At 45.8% G+C, this 24,892-nt stretch overlaps 1 protein-coding gene and 1 long non-coding RNA gene across 2 annotated transcripts in view; one reads left to right on the forward strand and one right to left on the reverse strand.

The window, feature by feature from the left end:
- NHS (NHS actin remodeling regulator) overlaps window positions 1–24,892 on the forward strand; it is a 98,892-nt gene that overhangs the window by 22,123 nt on the left and 51,877 nt on the right. The gene's annotated exons all lie outside the window — the stretch shown is intronic.
- Window positions 21,673–24,892, reverse strand: part of LOC122235521 — a 60,210-nt gene continuing 56,990 nt past the window's right edge. The window contains exon 4 of the long non-coding RNA XR_006213583.1: window positions 21,673–22,618. This is a non-coding gene — a long non-coding RNA (uncharacterized LOC122235521). The remainder of the gene's footprint in view (window positions 22,619–24,892) is intronic.

The following is a 24,892-nucleotide window of genomic DNA, read 5'->3' on the forward strand; positions in this document are numbered from 1 at the left end:
TCTCCACCCACATTCCAGGGGCCAGAACTTAATCACGTGGCCGCATCTACCTGACAGGGAGGCTGGGGAACGTAGTCTTTGCCATGGCCATAAGCCATCCGGTACGCAAGACACCCTTTCTTAGCTCTGCTCTGGGACTTGGGTTTGGCTCTGGACAAGTCGTGTAGCTACATACAGATCTCCATCTTTACGATGGTGGTAAGTCCACCTGCCCTTTCCTGTCTCACGGGGATTTGGGAAGGTATAGAGATACACCTCCGAGGAGGGACCTTCTGATCTCGCCTTTTTAGGCAGGGTCATTGTGTCATTATCCGCATGTTATAAATCACTTGCCCAATGTGACACAGCTAGTTTATGGCAGGGCTGGAATCACAACCAAGTTATATAGGATACAGCTTCAGAAAGCTGATGTATAGTCTCTAGATGGCCTTTCGTTGTGTACAATCTCTAGAAATAGCTATTCATATTATTTAAAATCCACGTGAGACTTTTTCCCAGTTGTTAAGTATCAAACCCCTTATAGTCAGGTTTAGAATAGCCAGGGTACTGGTCTATGCCTTGTGCCTATATTAACTCATTTAATCTTCACAGTCACCTTGGGAGCTAGGGACTATTATCCTTGCTTTATCAATGAGGATGCTAAGGCACAGAGATTAAGTAACTTGCCCATGGTTTTATGGATAACAAGTGACAGATCTGGGATTTGATCCCAGGCAGTTTGGCTCCGGAATCTAGCCCTGGATTATTTTACTACACGGCCGCTCTGATCTGGTGGACTCCATGTCTAGCCCTGTCTGGTGTGTCCAATCAATGTAGACCCTGATACTCAGGCTTTAATATTCCGAGATTTCCTCTCTCGGTGAGTGACCTTGAAGGTCCATGACAGGGAGTCATTTATAAATCTGCTGAGGCATGAATTTGAGCCCCACGCGTATGAAATGGATACACAGGATTGTGCTACTTCGAGGAAGCCCAATCCCCAACCTCCAGCTCTGACAGCCCCGTGAAACTTTTTTTTTTTTTTTCCTTAACAAATTTTTGGGCTACTCATTACAGGGTAGGCAGCACCTGCTGTGAAGTAATAACAAGATGCTTTCCTGGCGAAAAGCAGCCATCACATGAGGGAAGGACTCTCGAGTGCGAGGTTAAAAGGGACCTTGGTGATTTGGTGGGGGTGGGGCAAGGTGAACATGGTCACTTGGCTTGAGGTAATTGCTGGTTGGGGTTGTTTTATTTACTGTCGCATAAGAAACTACCCCCAAGGCTCACTGGCTTAGGAAACAACAGCCAATCCACCGGTTCAGGATTCTGTAGTCTGGGATGAGCTCACTGGGCAGTTCCCGTGAGTCTTGCTGGTGGTCAGGTGCATTGTCACCGGGGTGCCGGGCTCAACTGGGGTGCTGGCCGGCTGCTTCCTCTTCCTGTGTTGACTTGGGACTTCTCCCCCTCCAAGCGGACTCTCTACACAGTCTCTCCAGCAGGGTCACTGGACTTCTTAGCTAGCGGTTTAGGGTCCCCAAGAGTGCAGAGGCAGAAGCTTCCGGGCCTCCTCCAGGCTGGGCCTGTGACTTGTGTTGCCAACAGAATGAGGCCAAGTCACAGGCTCCACCCAGATGCCAGGACGGAGAAAGGAGCCGTGGGCATCAAGGCCAGGTGGTGTGGAGACAGGCTCCCACACTGAAGTCGGAAGCCGCTGTATTTACAAACGCGAGGATTCCCGTAGGTTTCAGGAGAAGTTGACTCTACAGTAAAATGTAGGTTAAATAAAATCCGTTCCTTTCACTCCAGTGGAGAAGGACTATTATATATGCTTGGTCCTTTCTCCATCCCCCAACTGACAAACCATTTATGCCCATAAAGCCCTGAGGCTGTGGGTGTGACTGCCCAAAAGGAAAGGGGCTGGAAGCGCCTGGCTTCCCTTGCCTCTCCCATATTTGCTCCCAAAGGTCTCACTATTTAAAAAGGTAATCGGTATCCACCCCGAGACATAAACGAAGAATGCTTTCTGAAAAGTCAGTAGGGTAACAATTGGATCGGAAGACAAGGCTATTTCTGATCTCATCTACTCTTCCCCGGCGGGTCACCCATTGCCTGGTGACAGCGTGCACGGCGGGAGCCCCTGGCCCCCTCAGGAGGTAGAGCTGCAGCCCTGCAGACACGGGCTCCTCCAGGGCCCCACTTCACGGCGCCTTGCCCAGGCCCTTCAGTCACCGCAGTCCGCTGCCCCCAGACCCCCTTCCTCCTCAGGACTCAAACACTCACCAGTCAGAGCTGGGTACCGGTGGCTAACAGCTCACAGCAGTTCCCTCTTCCGGAACTGTTCTCGGCTCAAGAGAGCCACCTTGCCCAAGGTCACGCGCCTTCCCAGGTCAGCACCACTCCGATGACCGGTCACCTTGCCTCAATTCACGACAGTTCTGTGGGGCCAAGGTGGCTCCGGCGCTTTGCCCTGGGACTGGCCGAGCCTCGCCTGTACCTGTGTCACAGCCCACCTTCTCTCACCTCTCCCTGCGCCCAGTCCCACTTGGCGTTGATACCAAATGCCTTTGTTCTGAGCTTTGCACCCAGCAACGTCTATGTCACAGTCTACTTCCAGGGAACCTGACCCGACCGAGATAGGGGGCTTGTAGACCGGGTTACCTACTACTATGGGTCGGGCCACTGGGGATACACACAGAAAGAAGCAGGACACACAGCATAGGTCTTCCCCAAAGTCTTCTAGCTGGGAAGAGAGGACAAATACTTAACCAACAATACGAAGAAATGAGCAAACATAATGTAACAGTCGTAAGTAGGTCTGATGACTCAATGCTTTCTCCCCTCCTCACTCTACCCCTCACAAAGTTTTTCTCCCCCAAAGTTTTTTTTTTTTTTTTTTTTTTTTTTTTTTAAGGAGGGTGATTCATGACATTGATTATATGGTTAACAATTGCACCAAAGCTCTCTCCCACCTGATTATTTCTTCCTCTGGGCATGGCACTGGCAATCAAAATTTATCTTTCAAATTAAGGCTCTAATTATATTTTGATAAAGATCTAGCAATTCAATGAGAATGAAATTTTGAGGGTTGCCAGGAAACGGATGACTCTGGGTTATAGAGAAGGGTGTGCACGCAGAATACTAATAGGTAGTTCAGCACTCTTATCTAGACCTTTCCAATAGCAGCCGATAATGCAGGCCCATCAAGTACTGTTTCTCTGCTATTATTCTAGGAGGATAAAGCGATGAAAGATATAAGCAGGGTTTTATGAATGAAAAGGTGATTCATCAGATGTCTTTTGGTCTCTCTCGCTAGAGTTAAGAAACAGAGTAATAATTTTGTGGTATTACCACAAAATACAGGGGACAAAAGCTTTCTCTTATTTCCTTGCCTCCTCTTTTATTGTAAATAAAAACATGATGTCTTAGATATCGGGTTATTGTTTTGTGTTGGGAGACGGGGACCTGCGTTTGAAATGGTGTTGACTCCCAGGAAAATGGAAACAGGGGAAATGTGTATCATGTTATATTCTGATTTTTCTTTACCTTTCCTTTCCCTTTCATACTGCCTGATTATTACTGATTCATTCATTCAACAAATATTGAATCCTAAGTATTGTGGTAGTCCTGCTGAGGGATCTCAGAAAGTTTAAGATGGACAACCACGTACGAAAATAATAAACAACAATACAATACAGTAGCACCCTGCGTGGTGTTTTGGGGACAGGTGGGGGGGTAATTTTTTTTTACTGAAATGGAACTGAAGTACAGTTAAGCTGTATACAGGTCTTAAGGGTTGAGCTTAACAAGCTCTGACACATACATGTCTGTAACCGCCTCCTGAAATAATCCATAGTACATTTCTGTCACCCCCCCAAATTTTTAGTGCCCCTTTCTAATCTTCCCCCCGCTTTGGCAACTATTATCCTGATTTCACATAGATTAGATTTGCCTGTTCAAGAGCTTCAGATAAATTGAATCATACAGTAGGATTTTTAAAAAATGTCTAGCTTCTTTCACTCAGCAAAATATTTTTAAAATTCACCCATGTTGTTGAATGTATCCGTAGTTCATTCCTTTTTATTGCTGAGCAGTAATCCATTGTAGAAATGTACCACAGTTTGTTTATCCATTTAGTTGGGCTGTTTCCGGTTTGGGGCTATTCTGAATAAAGCTGCTGAGAATATTTTTGCACACATCTTTTTGTGGATTTAAGTTTTCATTTCTCCTGGGTAAAATACCTAGGAATGAAATTGCTTAGTCATACGGTACGTGTATGTTTAGTTTTATAAGAAGCTGCCAGAAATTACTCCAAGATGATTGTACCATTTTATACTCCTACCAGCAACTTATCAGAGTTCTAGTTGCTCTGTATCCTCTCCAACACTTAGGACATTAGCAGTCATTCCAGTGGATTTCGTGAAATGGTATCTCACTGTGGTTTTAGTGTGAATTTCTCTGATGACGAAGAATATTGAATACCTTTTTATGTGCTTATTGGACAGAATCTTCTCTTCTCAAATGTCTAGTTAATCCTTTTTCTCATTTTTAATTGGGTTCTTTGTCTTCTTATTACTGATTTGTAGCAACTCTTTATATGTTCTGAATGAAAGTTCTTTGTCAGATATATGGATTACAAATATTTATTCACAGTCTGCCATGCCAATTTATTTTCCAATGGTGTTCTTTTGGTGTGTAGAATTTTTAAGATTTTGACCGAGTCCAATTCATCGGTATTTTCTTTTACGGCTAGTCCCTTTTGAGCCCTGTCAGAGAAATCTGCTTCTCTCAAGTTCATGAAGATTTTCTCATGCATTTTCTTCTAGAGGTTTTATAGCTGTAGCTTTTATGTTTGGTTCTATGATCCTTCTGTAATTACTTCTTGTGTATGGATTCAAAATTCAGTTTTTTCCCATATGTACATTCAGTTGTTCCAGAACCATGTGTAAATGTTTTTTTCTTTTTCCCCCCTGAATTGACTTAACATCTTTTTTTTTTTTTTTAAATCACTCAATTGTATGTATGTGGGTCAATTTCTGGACTCTTTGTTCTGCTCCATTGATCTATAGGTCTACTGTCTTGCCAAAGCCCCACTGTCTTGACCTCTGTAGATTTACAGTAAGTCTTGAAATCAAGTAGCATAAATCCTCCAAATTTATTCGTCTCTTTCAAGATTATTTTAGCTATTCTAGAACCTATGTGTTTCCACATGCATCTTAGATTCAGTTCATGAATTTCTTTGTTTTTAATGTTTTTATTTATTTTTGGGAGTGAGTGGGGGAGATACAGAGAGGGAGGGGACAGAGGATCTGAAGGGACTCTGCACTGACAGCAGAGAGCCAGATGCAGGGCTCAAACTCAAAAACCCTGAGATCACGACCTGAGCTGAAGTCGGACGCTCAACCACGGAGCCACCCAGGCACCCCTGTTGATGAATTTCTTCAGAAAAACAGCTGGGGTTCTGATGGGCCATTGATTTGAATCTGTTAATGAATTTGGGGAGAATGGACATCTTTAACAGTGTCCTCCGATCCCTGAATATAGCATAGCTTTTGATCTTACAGATCTTCTTTAATTTCTCATAGCAATGTCTTGCAGTTTTTAGTGTAGAGGACTTGCACATCTTTTGTTAGATTTATCCCTATAGATTTGATATTTTGGGTACTATTGTAAATAGTATTCCTTTTTATTCTCCAATTTTTCATTACTAGTATATGTAAACACAATTGATTTTATATATTGACCTTATATTCAGTGACTTTTCTAAATTCACTCTTCAGTTCTAGCAGGTTTTTTTTTTTTTTATAGCTTCTGTAGGGTTTTCAACCTACACAATTATGTTGTCTGACAATGACAATATTTACTATTTCCTTTCTTATGTTTTATACACTAGTGAGAGTAGATGTTTGATTTCTTCCCAGTCTTAGGGGAATGCAGTCAGTGTTTTACCATCAAACATGAGATTAGCTATAGATTTTTCCCAAATGACCTTCATCAGGTTTTGGTATCAAGACTTCGTATAATGAGTTGGGAAGTGTTTCCTCCTTCTCTATTTTCTGAAAGAATTCATGTAAATTGGTATTATTTCTTCCTAAAATGTTTTATGGAACTCACTAGCCATCTGGGCCTTGAATTTTCTTTGTGGGAAGGATTTTGATTAAGAATTCACGTTCTTTAGGAGATACAGGACTATTTATATTTTCTATTTCTCCTGCTAGTTGTTGTAAAGAATCATGCGTGTCATCTAAGTTGTTGACTATATTAATACCGTACCCTGGAGTAGGCAGAAAGACCAAAGATATCACTTGAGGTGAGACTCGAAGATCAGGGACTTAGGCAGACGAGGAGGTGAGTCCCGAGGAAATAACGGTATGAGAAAAGACATGGAGTGGGATCTCCAGTGGTGTGGGTTGTTGGACGTGGATCGTAACGGTCTGGTTGAAAGAGAAGTTTTGGGTGAAAGAGAAGTGGAAAATGATGTCAGATAGCTCAGACCCGGATCAACGCCATATTGAGAAGTTGGGACTTTTTGTAGGCAATGAAAACGCCCTGGATGATTTTTCAAACAGGGGTGTGGCCTATAGAAATATTACTCCAGGTAGATTGATTTGGAATAATGGGCTGGTAGAAAGGGGAGGGTGGTAGTCAGTGCAGATCTTTTAGAACTGGTGCAGTATTCAGGGTGAGCCCTGCCTCCACGAAAGGAGTCTAATAAAGAACGAAGCTGGGAAGAGTCAAGTGCTTGAAGTTTTCTCAGGATAAAGGCCCCTGAATATTTTTCTCTGCGTACAACACAATGTTATGCACCTAGTACACACTCTCTCACTGTATGATTACTTCTGTTCCCATATCCACCTCTTTACCCAGACCCCCAGCTCCTCCAGGAGAAGAACCTAAAGTTTGTTCGTGCTAAAGTACTAGTGCCTAGGGGCGCCTGGGTGGCTCAGTCGGTTGAGCGTCCAAGTTCGGCTCAGCTCGTGATCTCACAGTTTGTGAGTTTGAGCGCCACATCCGGCTGTCTGCTGTCAGCAGAGTCTGCTTCGGATCCTCTGTGCTCCCTCCTCTTTCTCTGCCCCTCCCCCACCTGCAGGTGCGTGGGCACACATATGCACACACGCACTCTCAAGAGAAGGTACTAGTGCCTAGCATGTAGTAGCCGCTTCATTAATATCAAGTGAATGGAGGACATCTGAAAGTGAATGAACAAATGAGTGAATAAATGAATGAAAGGGTAGAATAAAGGAAAACCGTATTCATCAGGATGGGCTGTTATGCTCTGAAACCGACAAAGCTCTGCACTCGAACACAATAAAAGTTCTAGTTCTTCATCACACAAAGTCTGATTTAAGCCCGGAACATGTAGCCTCTAAGGAACAGAAGAAAAGAGAGCAGCAAGGTTTGGGGGAGGTTGTGTAAGGACCAAGCCTACAAATGGCATGCGCTGCTTCTGCCCACATCCCACTGGCTAGTAGTTGATACTCTGTCGTTTGACCCCAGTGTAACTGCATAGGAAGCTGGAAAATATAGGTGCGCACATAGATATTTGGTAAGCACTAAGAAGGACAATTGGGAAGGAGTAAAAGGAAGCCCAGAAACTAGTGTTGCTTCCAGCCTGGAGAAACCTAATCCCTAGAGACAATAAGAGACTTACTGAGGATTGCCCACACAGATCACAGACCAGTTCTGCCAGTAGAGCCCAGTCCCCCTGGCCTGCCTTTTAGGCCTTAACGGTTGCCGCCTCGGGGCTTGCATGTTGCCAACTCATTTTTAGATGCCAGCTCTTCCAGAAGGAACTGTGAGCAGACTGGAGCACTAATAGACTGCTGTCAGTTCCCCGGTAGCTCCAGCCAGAAGCACGAATGGAGACAGGTGCGATGTGGGTCAGGGCAGGAAGTTTTGATGACGAACCTCCCGGGGGGCAGCAAAGCAGTCCTGCTCTGGGAGGCATCTGTGCTAAGCTCATGCCGGCCGCCTAGAGAGAACTCCCTGTCCTCTGTGATCTGGAGTCTCCCGTTCAGGATCAAAGTAGCCACCTCGGCAGAGCCCGGAACGCATGGCGAGGGGCACGGCAGCCACGGGATTCGCCGCTGGGACGTGTCGTGTGTAGCCAGAGGTGTGAGGGGATCACCTTGTCTGCTGCAGGAGGGTGGAATAGGAGGAGGAGGGTCGCCTTCCTTGGTCGGGCGGTAGTTACTGCTTGGTTTGCAGACTTAGTATGAGGGTCAGAGATGATGAAGGCAGAGTACGTGGCTCAAATTTTGACACGTGCTGGGTTTCTCAGCAGAAGGTGCTGTTCCCGGTAGTGGTGGTGAAGGAACAGGAGAAACTACATCTCCCGTCTTTAAAAAAAAAACTAGGGGGGCGGGATGCAGAGAGCCTGTTGCTTTTCCCCCTGAAAGTTGCCTCCCTAAGTAGGGCTGCGGACTCTCTCCCCATTCCCAGGCACCGGTCAGCGGTAGACGCGTTTAAATAAGTGAAATAACAGATGCAAATAAAATGGCAGAACTCAGAAAATGAGCCCCCAGAGAAATGAGAAGTGAAGTAGTTGGAGGCAATAGTGAAAGGAAGGATTAGAAGAGATACTGTAACTATAAATGAATTAAGTAAGAAAGCCATTTCCTACCGCCCTTCCCCTCACCCATCCTATTCCTGCACTCTGGCTTCACTCTTCCTCAAACGCTCAGACACGATCCAGCCCAGGAGCCTTTGCTTTTGCTCTTCTCTCTGCTTGAAATTCTCTTACTGAACCTTTTCCCTTAGCTCCCTGCTTCACCAGGTCAGGTATCTGCTCAGATGTCCCCTTTGAGAGAAGCCTTCCCTAACTGCCTATCTTAGCTTGGGTTCCCTCACAAGTAGATCCCGAGACAAGGATGGGAGTACAAGTGGTTTGTTTGAGCACACAACCCAAGTAACACCTGCTGGGGAATGGGGACGAAAGAGGAGGGAACGAACGGACCAGAGATGTGCTACCAAGCAAGTACCTTGGGGCCACTCGGAAGTCGGTCCTGCTGAGGAAATCTGAGGGAGGTGAAGACCACACTTCTGAGTTTAGCGTAACCTCAGAGGAGGGCATCTGACACCGTGGAGGGCTGCTCCCAGGGGCGTGAATTCCCTAATACTCCTTGCCCTGCTGGCGCCCCAGCATTCCCCCATTGCCAGAAGGAAAATCGCCCCCAGGCAGAGAGTCTCGGGAGGTCACGGGAAGCGGCCTTTGGGGCGAATGCCAAGAGGATGCCGGCAAGGCGGTGGCTGGGCTTATCTGCGACACCACCCTCTTCACAACAGCAACCCCATCAACTCTTCATCCCCTTAGCCCTCTTTCTGACTTCCTCACAGAACTTACGCCACCTGATATTCTATCTGTACGTTTGTTATCCGTCTCTCCTGCTAGACAGCAAGCTCCAGGAGGACAGAGCCCTCACATGTCTCTCGGTGCCTCAGGCAGGGATGACACTCGGTGGATGCTCAGTGATTATTTGTCGAATGAGTGACTGTTCAGAGAAAGATGGAAACCCGTCATCGACATCATTATCGTCTTCATATCGAGGTGTGGGAGAAGCAGGACAGAAATAAGTTGCAGGAACAAAGGTGATCATTACACAAGGGAGGGCCGTGGCAGGTGCCTGATTAGTAATTGTTGGTTTTGCTTTTCTTAAGTTTTTATTGTAATTTGTTAGTTAACGTACAGTGTTATTTTAGTTTCTGGTGTACAATATAGTGATTCAGCCCTTCCATCCATCACCCAGTGCTCATCACAAGTGCCCTCCTTAATCCCCATCACCTGTCTCACCCATCCACCTGCCCACCTCCGCTCTGGTCACCGTCAGTTTGTTCTCTATAGTTAAGAGTCTGTTTCTTGGTTTGTGTCTCTTTTTTTCCCTTTACCCATTTGTTTCTTAAATTCCACATGAGTGAAATCATGTAATATTTGTCTTTCTCTGACATATTTCACTTAGCATTATAACTCTAACTCCACCCATGTCATTGCAAATGGCAAGATTTATTCTTTATTTTGGCTGAATGATATTCCATTACACACACGCACGCACGCACACACGCATGCACTTCCCCAGTCGATGGACACTTAGGCTGCTTCCGTATCTTGGCTATTGTAGATGCTGCTGCTGTAAACAAAGGGGTGCATGTATCCCTTAGAATTAGTGTTCTTGTATTCTTCCGGTAAATACCTAGGAGTGAGATTGCTGGATCATAGGGTAGTTCTATTTTTAACTTTTTCAGGAACCTCCATACTGTTTTCCACAGTGGCCGTGCAGTTTGCATTCCCACCAACAACAGCATACGAGGGCTGCTTTTTCTCCAGGTCCTGGCTGACACAGGTGTGATGTGATATCTCACAGTAGTTTCGATTTGCATTTCCCTGATGATGAGTGATGTTGAGCATCTTTCACGTGCCTCTTGGCCATCTGTAGGTCTTCTTCAGAGTAATGTGCGTTCATGTCTTCTGCCCATTTTTAATTGGATTATTTAGTTTTTGGGTGTTGAGCTTTACAAGTCTTTTTTATGTATTTTGGATAGTAACCCTTTATTGGTTATTTCATTGGCAAATATCTTCTCCCATTCCGTAGGTTGCCTTTTGCTGCTGTTGTTTCCTTCAGTGTGCAGAAGCTTTTTATTTCGATAGAGTCCTAATAGTTTATTTTTGCTTTTGTTTCCCTGTTGTTTTTCTTTGTAATGCATAAGGATGAAGACCAGAGAATGATTAGTCATTCCAGTTTCTTGGTCTCATTTTTCTGGGTACTCAAGGATTTCATTCTTTTCATGGTCACGATAGCTGTTCCTTTTGCCCCATATGCCAAATGGAAAAAAACCACAGACAACAGAAGCTTCTTTACAGGATGGAAAATGTAATATATCCAGAAAGGTCAGGCTAGTCTTGGTCTGTTAGAGAGCCCAGGCCCTCACCCAAGACAATAGGGAAAGGAGTGTGAAGGGGACACAGAAAGGAAGCAGAGTAAGATTGATGAAGTGCAGTCCAGGGAAGGAGGCAACGGAAGGGCCTGACAACCTGAGTCCTCACTAACAGTTGACTATTCAAGTGGGATTTTTGTAACTTTTGACATGAGCCTTTTGAGGTGTATCCAAATAAACACAACCCACTCCACAGCCCCAGACCCATACTTGTGATTAAAAGGCCCTGATAGTCCCGCAGTTCAGACCCTGAACTGTCTGCTCCAGGCCACTGGCTGAAATTCACTCCAGGAGGACAGAACTTCTGTAATTTGTTACCACTGACATGGCAGCTTGCCTGGACAGCCCCAGTGGGTCCTGTTCTCTGTGGGTTTGCAGAACCTCCTGCCACAGAGGACACTGCTATTTCTGGAATGGGCTTCGGCCAGTAACCAGTATCTGAAAAAGACCGGGGAGGGGACAGTGGTAAGCTGACACAGTGGTGACAGAGGTGGGAATCTGGCACCTCTGCATGTCACTTGCCCCAGGTGGCTTTTGCTAGAAAGAACAAACCTTTGCCTGGGTGGATAAAAGGCAAATAAATGTTGTGCTTACCAAAGCTATTGGTTTGACAGCCTTTGAATGAAAATTTTTTTAAAAGTCAGAACATTGACTGAAACTTATTCTTAAATAAAATGAGATTCCCAAGTTGTGTTTAGGTACTAGCTGCTTTCTCTCCAGTATCTTCACATCTTCATGTAAATGTCCCTGCCCAAATATTTAATTCCCTGCCTCATGATAGCCCACTAAAAGAGGTCTGTCCCGTGTCTACACAAGACTGAATCTATACCTTTGATTGAGTTCACTGTCGACTTTTGGGAAACAGCCAGTGTAGAAGGTGTTTTATGGGTTGTGTGAGTGTAATGAAATAATAAATGGTTCTTCTTTATTACTGGAATGACCAGATTAGCCAGCTGTTTCTGTAGTGGGTGAAATTCTGTCACAAATCCCTGTTCCTGAGGTTGATCTGTTGTTAGGACAAGTAAGGTGACCCTACGTGTGACTTGGACCACCGCTTGGGCTCAGAACAGGTCTGGGGGCTGAGGTCATCGACTCATGCCGTTTGCTGTGCAGGTTGGATGACTTCTGTGTTTTAACCTGAATTTCTGTTGCTGCATGAGTCTGATTCCTGTCCTGATTGTGCTTCTTTGCCAAATTGATCTGGCCTTGGTGTCTCTTACCAGTGAAGCTCTGCCTTGTGACTCTCAAAGTTGCTATCCAGGGCCACAGGCACGAGCCCACGTGGGGTTGGGCCACTTGCTCTGGGGGCACTGAGAAGGGGTCTCAGCATCGGCTGGTGGGAGGCACTCCTGGCCACTCATCCACCGCCCGGCAATTGGCACTGAAGAGAAATAAAGCACGGCATTTAGGCTAACGAGGTGCCCGCGGTTTTCACTGGCTCGGTGACTTAGGGAGGTGTGTGTCACGACAAAGAAGGACTCTGCCTGTAGACTCCTAGAGGTCATCTGGAGGTAGGGTTTGGGAAGAAAGAACAAATGAAGGTAGGAAAAAAGCCAGCACTTAACGCAGCAAGAAAGTTGAGTCCTGTTGAGCGTGCCCTCCCGCCTAGTCCTCATTTCCGTGGATGCCCCAGCGCAACTTCTAATTCAGCCTGACTTCTATGTGTCTGGTTTCCAAAAGAAGAGCTTTTGTTAATGCTTACTGTAAATTGAGGGGTGGCTTCAGAGATGTCTTCTGAAGAACAAAAACTTTTGCAAATTATTTCCATAGCACACCAGCATATTTAACAACTGCATATAACCTTATTTGTTCATCCAGCAGGCATTTATTGAACACCTACTATATGCCAAATACTGTACACAGTGCTGAAATATAGAGAAGAAATACTCTTTGTCCTGAAAAAGCAAACAGTCTGATGGGGAAACAAGTAACTACAACCACGTACGGATGATACTGTCATGTTGACTCCAACCCCACCAACTCAGAAATTGTCATAATTTGGGGAAAGACCAAGATAAGGAAGGACTGTACTTTGTGGTAGTCTAGAAAACAGGTCTTCTAAGCAAACTAAAAGAGAAAAGATGAAAGCACCGATCATTCCCCTATTTAAAAGTACAAATGACTTAAAGGGCCATAAAAGCCTCCACTAACGTGATACAGCAATGAAAACAGAATCCCACTTTAATGACCAGATGAGCTATCAAAGCACTTGCCTAAGAAGGGCAAGCCTCTGACTCTACCGTTGCCATCTGAGTTGAGGGGATGGGACCTCCAGGAAGGAAAAGTGAACAAAAAGTGTGAAGGTAAATAGTAATACGATAGGGGCCATGACCTAGGCCAAGAAGGGGCCAAGAGAGTAGCCATGGCAATGACACACTGGCTTCAGTGAATCAGCGTAGTGCAAGCTGCTGTAACAAATAACCCTCAATATCTCAGTGGCTTAATACAATTCCGGTTTATTTACAACTTGCATATTATCCAAGATTGGTTTGTCTTCACTGGTGAGTATCTCCTCTCCTAGCTAGAGTTCAAGGATCCGGGCTCCTTCTTTCTGTCTTAGGAATCTACCATCTTCAGTATGCAGCTTCTTTGAATGTATGGGAGGTTTTCATGGGCTGTGCTGGAAGTGGTGCACATCACTTTTGCCCACATTCTACTGCTGGCCCCCAACACAGGGCCATACCTTATTGCAAGAGAGGCTGGAAAATCCCGTCTACCTGTGCGCCCAGGAGGAAGAGGAAATAAATGACTTTGGCAATCAGCTAGGCTGGACTGCCATGCTGAGCTAGAGGAAGAGGTCATTCCACTAAAGGTCAGTTCCATATGGACAGTGACCCTCTTTCTCCCTTACCTTGGTTATCTCTGATGCCTAGTTGAGAATCTCAGGCCCTCTAGGTCATTAGGTATCCACTGTCATTCCTTCCATGCCACGCCTCCCACTAGCCTTGCTTTCTCTCACATTCCCCCGTTTTATCTCATCAAAGTGCTTATTACTACCTGATTACATCCTTTCTTATTAATCTACTTACTTCCTGGCATTCTTCCTACCCAGATGTAAGCTCCACAAGGACAAGGGTTCTGTCCGTCATGTCCACCACTGTATCCCAGTGGCTAGCACACTACCTGGCACATGGGAGGTCCTTAATCACTCACTGCTCAGTGAATGAATGAACCAACTGGGCCCTGGGGGTCTTGAATGGCTTCTTGGAGGAGGTGCAACTTGAGCTGGGTACTGAATAGAATGTGTCTGGGAGAAAAGGGATCAGGGAAAGAAAGGGGGTCAATTCAAAGAAGACAGAAAAGGCCCCAAGATGTAGATTGAACCATTTACAGAGTTGAGGCACACGTCCGTTCAAGCCACATAGTTGAGCTCCTTAACATACAGATCAGCGTTCTAGACTGTTGTTTAGCTGGAGGATGCAGAAAACACCCAGTAAATCCCATCTCTATCCTCGAACAAGTTGTGTTGAGCTCTGCTTTGGGGGCAACTAAGATACTTGCGGTGGCATAGCAAGTCCCTCATCCCAGTCACCAGGGCTTTCCACTGAATGACTTCGGTCTCCCTTTCTGGGGTGACCGGGGTCTTCCCTCATGGACAGCTGCTCCTGTGTGGGGCTTTGGAATCAGATGTACTCCTTTCAAGTCCCAGGTCTAGCGTTTATAAACTTTGGGCCCTTGGCAACTTTTTTAACCTCTCTGCGCCTTTTCAGTAAATTGCAGATAATCACATGTGCTTCCTGGTTTTATTGTGGGAACCAAATGAGATTACCTCTTTCAAGAGCCGAAGCCAGTGCCCAGTTCGTGTGCATGCTCATTAAGTGCTGGTATCTGCCTCTTTGGTGGCCCCTAACCTGCCCCCCTCTGCTTCATACAACTCCTGGTCGAGCTGTGGTGAGCTTCTCCTGGGACCCACATTGACTCTTTCATACCCTCATGTTGCGTTGCCTCATAGGAACTGCCAATACTCAAAAACTTTTTACCTCAAAATGGAAATCCCATGCGGTTCTCTTCAGGTGTTTTCCATCCTTGCTGCTAATCCTGTTAGCCCTCCTCCCACTTCTCCCTCTTCCCTGTACCCCTTTCTGAGCCCCAGAGCATTTCTGTTGAACCTGTATGGCACTCTGGGCCTCTCTCAGGGTACACACTTGATCCCATGTGGGATTATCATCTAATCTGTCTAGTGTGGCTACTAGGTTATGAACTCCCAGGGGCACCAATAGTTTCTCTTAAAGTATGTCTGCACAATACCTTGAACTTAATAAGAGGTGACATATTCTATTTCCCAGACCCAAGTGTGATTAGACAGGGACTCCAGTGTACTTGGAGGGACTAAGGTTGAGATCGCTGGTGGGCCTCTGAACCATGCCAGCCATCTCTGGGGCCCAAGGCCCTTGCTCTCTAATGTGACCCTCTAGAATCAGTTGCCTGCTATAACTTTTTTTTCCCCCTCTTCTCCTCTCACCTCTGACTGCCTCCTTAATAAATCAACCTGAGAAGAGAAGCAAGACAGAAATTCCTTGAACCTGGGAGGGAGAAACAGGATGTCATTTATCTATTTTGAAAGATTGTTGAGTTTGGGATCCTCATTTGCTTATTTAAGAACTATAAAGTTGAACCATAGGAAATTGACAATAGCCAACTATTTTATCAATTTCATATGGTTCAGCCCAGTTTTGGTATTTGGGCTTATTCACAGTCATTCGTAGGTGAAGTGGTCTGATCCCTCCGTGTGGTCCACTCACCCAAATGCTTGGTAGAAGGGGCCCCAGAGAGGCTATGCATAGCTCCTGATGGGTCTGTAGCCTACAGTAGGTTCTGTCATTGCTTGTGGAGTTTCTGTCACAGGCTCTGGATTCAAAAATGGCTAGTTCATTTCCCTTTTCCCTGCAGGTGCCAGCATATGTGTTTGATCTCTGGGATATATGCCAAGACCTCCAGGCTTGAGTTTTCAAGTCTTCTGGAGATCAAAGGCTCTCCTCATCACCACGTGGGTTTCTCTGTGCTCTGTGGGTTTCACCAAAGCCAGTCCAGCTCCTCCAAGGCCCAGTGGCAGAGTTTCCAAGAGACAAGGGAGGAAGAGAAGGACCTCCCATATTTCTAAATATTGCAATCCATGGGGCAGATGAGTGTGAAGGGCAAGATGTATGGTTTGTTCAAGTAAACTATAAATTAAAAATGCAGAAACTTTAGATAGATTCAGCTATTTATGAATTAGATCCACCTGAATGGGCTGGCCAGGAGCCTCTCAGCTTTCTTGGGGCGCCTCGGTGGCTCAGTCAGTTAAGCGTCTGACTCTTGATTTCGGCTCAAGTCATCTCATGGTTTGTGAGATTGAGCCCCACGTCATGCTCTGCACTGACAACGCGGAGCCTGCTTGGGATTCTCTCTCTCCTCTCTGTCTGCCCCTCCCCCCACTTGTGTGTGCACATACTCTTCTTCAAATATTTTTAAAATGCAGAAACTAGATAGTTATTTATGAACTAGATCCACCTGGATGGGCTGGCCAGGAGCCTCTCGAGTTTTCTTTTTACGCACCCAAAGGAATGTACAGGACCTTAACAATCTTTGTATTTGACACCTTCAATCAATGCATGTGACTTTTTTTTAAACTTTTTTTAAATGTTTATTTCGGAGACAGAGAGAGCATGAGTGGGGGAGGGGCAGAGAGAGAGGGGGACACAGAATCCGAAGCAGGCTCCAGGCTCTGAGCTGTCAGCACAGAGCCTGACACGGGGCTCGAACCCACAGACTGTGAGATCATGACCTGAACTGAAGCCAGACACTCAGCCGACTGAGCCACCCAGGCACCCCCAATGCATGTGACTTTTCAACAAAGTACTCCATTTTCAGTAGAAAATATCCTAAAGACAAAAGAACAGAAAGAAATCTAAGGCTGAATTCAGTTGTCTTATTGTAGTCATTTTGAGACTATTCAAATAAGAAATTATGCCACTGTCATTAACAACCAAGATTTTTAGCCTAAGAGAAAAGAGATCAATTATGAAATCAAGGCAGTTAAATTAAAACCTGTAATCTTAGATTTGAATTGGAAATAGCAGTTTGAACTCATGACTTATCTTCACCTTCTGAAACTTACATATTCTCTAGCTCTATTGAGAAATCTCAGAGTCCATGACAACCCGGCAAAAATGAGTGCCCGTGGCATGCAGAGTGTGCTCTCTTAAAGCCTGTTCCCTCTGACGGGAGCCAGGGCTTCGTGGGGAAAGGGCTGATTCCATGTCTGGGCAGCAAACATGCGAGGTGAACCTGGGACACCTTATCACACCTTAAAACTCTGACGGAGGAGGAGACAGACCTTGAGAGGTCCAGCTCAGTGCCACACAGGAAGCGGCACCTTGGGAAGAGCCAGGAGGCCCGGTCTCTGCCCTTGCAGAAGGCAGCCTCACCCAGGCAGGCCTCCAAGCCGCAGCCCTCTCAGGTAATGTTCCTACCAGAATCCAGAGCTGTCTGACCAGGTTTCCTCACTGCCACGCTTAAGGGATTTTGACAACAAATCCATTTGGAGCCATTTTGGCACCGGAGAACTTCACACATTAGCCAGCAGCACAAGCGAGACATCCCAGGTCTGAAATGCACGTTTGTGTGCTGTGAGGGTTACATTCCTAACTCCCCCAAGACTACAGGTACCCTGACCACATTCCCTCGCCCTGCCACTTTGGTGCACAGAAGCCTGATTTATAGCTCCCAGGCACTGCAGTTGTTGTCGGAGGGCTTTCTCTGGCCAGGGAGCCTGCTTTTTTAGAAGTAGCAGGGAAATACTGCTCCGGTGCCTAGGCAACCCTCAACCAATGATTGACAGGAAGTGGTAGATAAATCCCCCAACTCCCTCACCTCTAAAATGTGTGTTCTGCACTGGCTCCCAATAGATCCAGCCCCAGTTCCTCACTGTGTTCATGAGTGCACCCTTTATTGGCTTTCTTCCCTTCCTTTTCTCACTTCCCCATTACTCCCAATTGGTAGCTTCCTAGAGTTCTCTCCTAAATAAACTTGGACACGAACCTTTGTCTCAGTGCCTGTTCTGGGGGACACCAAACTCTTCATTCTCTGAGTCTGTCTTCCATGGGCAAATAGGGAAAGTGCCACTATCCATGGACAGTGAGCCTCCCTGAGCATCACCACAGACTCAGCTAGACTAAAGCTAATTGAGTCACAAGAGAACACATCTTTTCTGACTCCAGATTTGATATATCATGCATTAAGTGTTCCCCACTCAGAAATCATGCCTCGTGTTTTTTAAAATTTATTTTGAGGGACAGAGAGCGAGTGAGCATGCACACGTGCGAGCGCAAGTGGGGTAGGGACAGAGAGAGAATCCCAAGCAGGCTCCATGATTAGCAAGGAGCCCAGCATGGGGCTTGATGCCATAACCATGAGATCATGACCGGAGTCGGACGCTTAACCAGTTGAGGCACGTAGGCACCCCATGCCTTGTCTTTTATAGAGAGCACAGAACTCATTATAAATGTCTAGGCTTTCGGAGTGAAAAGGTCCTTGGAAAAGAATTCCTTTTGTCTGGCAGGCTGATGTATTCATAGCTTCTTTGTTGGCCCCTTAAAGGGCATTACTTCTCCTCTACCTACGAAGATACTAATTAGCAAATAATAATTCTAAGTAAGTGCAGTGGAGGTGGTATATGGGGTCCTTTGCAAGTATTTTTAAATTTTTCATTGTCACTGATGATCTCTAAGTAAATTTTAAGAGCCTAATCTCTACCTAGGAGAGGAGATTTATTAGCATATATAATTGGATGTCATGTGCTAATTACCTTATTGCTTCACAATTTAACCAAGCCAAGGGCATCCGTCCAAGAAAACAAGAGGCTCCATGTACCATACTGGAAACAGAACCCTTTCCTCTTACATCCAGTGGCTGTGTGCAATGTCTTCTGAAATAGGTGATTTTCACAGGCTTTCACTGACCTGTTTCTCCCATTCCAGCTCCACTTTCTTCTCTGGAATGTCACCGGTGCCCATGTGCATGACATCACATCTGTAGTTTGAGCAGAAATGAAGGGACTTTACAACACCATATTCATCTTAGTGGCCAGAGTGCCTTCTTTCCTCTCCATTTTCCTGCTTGAATTTAAAGGAAAGAAGAGGGGCGCCTGGGTGGCTCAGTGGGTTAAGTGTCTGACTTCAGCTCAGGTCATGATCTCGCGGTTCGTGAGTTCGAGCCCCACGTCAGGCTCTGTGCTGACAGCTCAGTGCCTGGAGCCTGCTTTGGATTCTGTGTCTTCCTCTCTCTCTGCCCCTCCCCCACTCATGCTCTGTCCCTCTCTGTCTCTCAAAAAATGAATAAACATTTAAGAAAAAATTTTTAAAGGAAAGAAGAACACCAACCTCACCTGGTTGTTTGCAAATTGTGAAAACAGATTTGTGACGTTCACCCTTTTCTAAATCTTGGAAGAATTTCTTTTTCTAATGTTTATTTTTTTATTTTGTGAGAGAGAGAGAGAGAGAGAGAGAGAGAGAGAGAACACATGCGAGGGTCAGAGAGAGCAGGGGATAAGAGGATCTGAAGCAGGCTCTGTTGCAATAGCACAGAGCCCGACGCGGGGCTGGAACTCACGAACCACGAGATCATGGTCTGAGCTCAAGTCGGACGCCTAACCTACTGAGCCACCCAGGCACCCCTTGGAAGTATTTCTTAACTACCCATTTGGTTCTCCTGAGAGATCAAATTCCTTATTTCTGATCATTGTTCTCCTTTCTCCACGGAACCTGTTTGCAAACCTATAAAACCGCCTGTGTCTCTTTAAGGGATGTGAGGCTGGTGAAGCAAGTGTTGAGCTGAGCCCCCATCCGTCCCTCTCTAATTGAAGCTCCTGTACGCATGCCTTGAAAACTGGAACAAATGTGTCACTTCTTGGTGATGGGCTGGTCATTTGCAAGGTTGTTGGAAAGGAAGCACTCTACCACTAAGAACATGCTGTCCTCTCTGGCAAAGCTAACCTTGGGGTTGGCCTAATTACTACATTGAGCTATTTAGATAGTTTTTTTTTTTTTTTTTTGAGCAAAACAGTGGAATGTCACTAACTTAATATTTTTCACCCTAATGCCTACTTGTTGCCTTGGCCTCTCCTTCTTTAAACTCATGCTACTTGAATGTGGTCTGCTTCCTGGCAGCACCAGCATCCCAGAGGAACCTGTTCTTGGCTCAGCTGGCCAGAAGCTGGCGCTTCTGGAACCCTAACATCCAGAGGACTGATTTCTTAGAGAACAGAGGAGAGGTTCTGGGTTTTTGTTTTGTTTTGGAAGTAGAACCTGATGGATGTGTCGAGTGGCAGATAGCGACTAAGCAAGCCGAAGGGTGCCACAGCCAGGCTCGACAATGGCATAGGAGGAAGATGTCGCCAAGGGAAGTGCATGGGTCAGGAGACCTGAGCTTGGGTTTTGCCTCTGCCAAAACTCAGTTCTGCGATCCCAGGCCAGATCTTTGAATGTTGATTTCCTCATCAGTGCATGAGAGGGGTGGCCCAAACAGCAGCTTTCGGTGTGTTGACTGCTACCCGTTGCAAGAAACACATTTTTACCAGAATGCGCACCCGCGACAGAAACAATCGCTTCACCAAACAATACTTACTAGTGCGGTGCATTTTGGTATTTTCTATCCTATTCTCTTCTATTTCATTGTTTTAAAAATGCTAGTCTTGACCTGCTGAACGGATTTCACAATCCACTAATGTGTCATGCCCTATGGTTTGAAAAAACACAGAACTCTTTAATTTCCGAGGGCCCCTGTTAGATGCCTAAAGGAATTTTCTTAAAACAATAGCTGATCTGCGACAGATGGCTACATGCTTACATTCTGGAGGAAGTGCATGGTGTAGAACATGGCAGCAGAATGACCTGAAGATAAACAAGCAAATTATAAACCGCTTCCGAGAATGCATAGTGCTGCAGCTCTGACAGTGACTCAGAGAATTAGGATCTCCAAGTCCTTACAGTGAATGCTGCCCCAGTAAACCCACAGCAGAGACTGGGGACGTGCGACCTGTCAGAGAGGCCACGGGCTCCCTGACTGTGGGCAGCCTTCTTTCTAGTTTCCAGATTGTAAGACCCTCCTCCCCCAAAGAGTGATTTCTAGTGGCCTCATCTTTGTTTACACTTCATTCACCAAGAAGACAGGCAAATAAAGAAAGAAGAAACTTTGAGAGCTCCAGACTTTCCTCTTTTGAACTGTGACCCCAATCCTGGCTTCTTGGTCTTCTTTTGTTCCCAGTCCAGGAAGGGGAACAATATTTAGTGAGCAGGGATGAGGCAAGGACTTTGTCGTTTCATTGGCTCCTCTGAACGACGCCGGGAAGGCTCTAGGATTCCCCACTTTGCAGAGGAGGGTACAGAGGCCTAAAGAGTTGAGTAACTTGTTTTGGATCCACTGCTGCTGTGAAGAGTCCCCATCCTTCCATCCCAGAACTCAGGGTCTTTCCCCCAGCATGAACACAGTCCTTCTTGGGCGTACTGCAGCCCCACTTATCTTGGTGACCGGCAGAAAACGGGCATAAGCGGCACAGGACAGGACTCAGCGAGGAGAGAGTCCAAACCGCCATTTGTAAAGATGGGGAAGTGGACTCCTGGGAAGGTTCAGTGACTCGTGTAAGGGCACAGAACTGCCAGTAGGACCCAGGCCTCTAGTGGTCTTTCCACAGAATGTCAGACACGAAGACAGCAACAACGGTGACAGCAGTAATTAAACAGTACTCCTAGTATGCAGCCTCATTTTATTTTAGAAGCTGGGGAAATATTTTTAGGGGAAAAATCGTTCTAGATCCTTTTAGTGTATAAATAAATACACAAGACGTGTTCTTTTCTGTGAGTGCTGGAATGTTTCAGGACACTGGAACTTGTTAGGAAGCCTAGATTTTTCTGATGCTGAGGGGTCCATTGGATGCTTTGTCCACAGTGGGAAACAATTCTGAATTACTGTGGTTCTCCAGAAAAGTCCAGCAGGGACAGACTGGGAACACAGCTCTGGTGTCAGGCTGCTCTAGAAGTGGCAGGAGCTCAATGCTCCCTATCTGGCTCCTTCCTCCACACCCCCAAGCAGAGTAGGCAAGGGGCTGGTTGCCAAGGAAGGAAGGGCAGGCGGGAATGAATGGCTGCACTCAGTGAGACCCTCCCTCCCTAGCTCCCCAACAGATCTGAGGACTCAGGCAGCAGTAACAGAGACCCGGAGTACATTTCTGTTTTGCTGACCATGGCTGAGGATTGGCTTCAGCATAGCAGGGACCTGGGGAGCAAATGGGTGACGGTGACGTATCTGTGACACTGACTCTCTCAGATGCTCCTTAATATATTCGTGTGCTAACACATTGCCTGCTGCTGTCACAGGGCATCAGAGTGGATGGGATTGTGGAAAAACGTGTTCCCGGCAAGAAATCCTTGTGATGGGTGGGAGGGAAGGAAGGTTAGTTAGGTGGACGTGGGTAGTTAGACCTGTAGGCACTCTAAGAATATTTAAAAATCCAAAAGGTAATTCCGTTTCTGGATCCCTTTGGACATCTCTCCGAAATTTTCACCACACACAGCATTCAGACTTTGATCTCGGCTGCCACCTTCCCCTTTCCAATTCTGGAGAGCTTGAGAGAAGGAAGGAGCAGCACGGGGAAAGAGTCAGCGGCAGGGGTGCAGAGGGGCTTGGAAGACAGGCCAGGGGTAAGCATTTTGCACTCCTCCTAGGGCTGATCAACCTGTAAGGGAATGAGGAGTTCGTGAGGCCAGAAAAGGCAGCAGTGAATGAGTACCAGCCCTCGCAGGACAGGAGAGGCCAAGGGCAAGATTCTATTTCCGCCTTATCTTTACCCCTTCGCAACCGTTCCTAAACGCGAGCCCCTTCCTGTCCTTAGAAATGGCCCTTCCAAGAGAGTGGCAGCCACTAGTTTTCCTCCACTTCCAAGTCACTTCATTTCAGATGAACCCAGTGACCAGATCTGTGCTTTCAATACATCACTATGCATCAGGTCTAGACAATTACATTATATTCAGAGTTTGACAGGGAAATGAGCTAAGTTCAGTCTATAAAGACTTTTCACTACCCTGTGGACATTTCCTACAATGGTATTCTCTTTCAGCAGTTTGCTTTTACGGTGTCTGTATTTCTGGAATATGACAAATCTTCTGGGCACTTTCTGGAAGATTCACTCAGTACTTGGTTACACCTAATCCCATGCATGATATAGACAGTGGCAATTCAGAATCTTTGATTTTTATTTTGAGAAGCACTAGATACTTTTTATGTGGCAGACAGCCTACTCTACACCCGTCCCCAATCAGCCTTAGTTTAGGCAAACATTTCAGTACTTGTTTGGGAAAGAGCAGCAGCTTGGAAGCCAAATAGACAGAGTTTCTAGTCCCAGATCATCCACTGGCCAGGTGTGTGAGACTTTGGAAATTTACATACTCTCTCTGATTTCTTTTTCCTTATCTGTAAAATGGGAGTAGTACTTTAATCTTTAGGTTGTGTGAAAATCCCATGAGTGTAATACACCTGATGACCAGCTTGGCATGTAGCGGAGCTCCCAGTGAGAGCCTATAGTTTTGGACAGGAGAAATGAAACAGCCCAGAACCTTTTTTCTGCTGTAGGGGATAAAAATGAGACACACAGCGCTATTTCCCATTGTAATCCATGCCCTTATCTACCCCTTTTTTGGAGAGCAATAACAAAGGAAGGAGAGGACAAGTACCAGGCAAGGCAAGCAACTGGCTCTAGGAAAATAGATGCAATAGTGGGAGGGTGGATTAGTTTTCTATTGCATAACATCGTATTACAAATGTAGCAGCTTAAAACACTATCCATTTATTATCTTGAAGTTTCCATGGGTCTGGAGTCTGGGCACAGGTCCACTGGGGTCTTCTGCTCAGGGTCCCAGTTGTCTGCAGTCAAGGTTTTCGTTGGGGCTGAGTTCTCATCTGAGGCCTGGGGGCTTCCCCCAAGCGCAGTGGTTGTTGGCAAAATGCATTTCCTTGAACTTGTAGAACGGAGGCCATCCGCTATTACTGTCTGCCATTATTTGCCACTCAGCCTTCTCTACAGTGTGGCGGTTTGTTTCTTCAAGGGCGACAAGAAAATTTCTCTGCTGCTGCTTGTCTTTTTTTTTTTTTTTTAAAGGGCTCACCTGATTAGGCTAGATACACTCAAGAAAATTATCTTTTTGATTAACTCACAGTCACGGGAATAGGGATCTCAAAATCTCCATTGCCATATAATGTAACATAATTCCCAGGTTCCACCTACACTCAAGGGGGGTGGGGGACAACACAGGGTACACACACAAGAGGACAGGAATCTTGAAGGCTCTCCTAGAATTCCGCCTACCACAGACGGGCCCCTGATGTATCCAAATAAGCAGAGGAGAAACTCTTGCTTCTCTTTGTAGCATTTTTATGAGGAAGAACATTACTGGGAGTACTAAACCCACTAGCTTTCATGGCTGAGCCATGGTGTAACTGTTAAACAGGGAAGAGAAGGGTGCAGAGTGCATGTGAAGATGTCTGACAACTTTGAAATGGCAGTGGTGCAATGAGCTTATGAATGAGTGTATTAAACTTTCATTGAACTGTTACTTACAGAAAGGAATACATTTTTTTTTTAAGAAGGAAAATGGGAGTTTTCCCTGGAAGAGCTCCATTAGTGCCTGTATGTCTGCCTCCAGTGGACACATAATACTAGTTAATGCTCTGTAACCAAAGGACAAAACTGAGAGCAAAGGGATTAAAGAGTTTTCCTTCCCTTCCCCGTCTAAGAGATAAACACAATTGTAGCAACTGATGAGTAAAATGTTTACCTGCTAATGCGTGGCAGAAATCCATTATAGCTTCTCTGCAGATAAAGAAACAGACTGGATGGGGAGAGGTAAGGATTCCCAGCCCTGAATGCTGTCATTGAGAGAGCTGGGTCTTCCTAGGAACTGTGACTTGGCTGACTGTGCTGGAACTTGTGTTAGTCTTTGCATCTATGAATCCA

The sequence above is a fragment of the Panthera tigris genome, chromosome X (assembly GCF_018350195.1).
Source record: "Panthera tigris isolate Pti1 chromosome X, P.tigris_Pti1_mat1.1, whole genome shotgun sequence".
NCBI classification, from domain to species: Eukaryota; Metazoa; Chordata; class Mammalia; order Carnivora; family Felidae; genus Panthera; species Panthera tigris.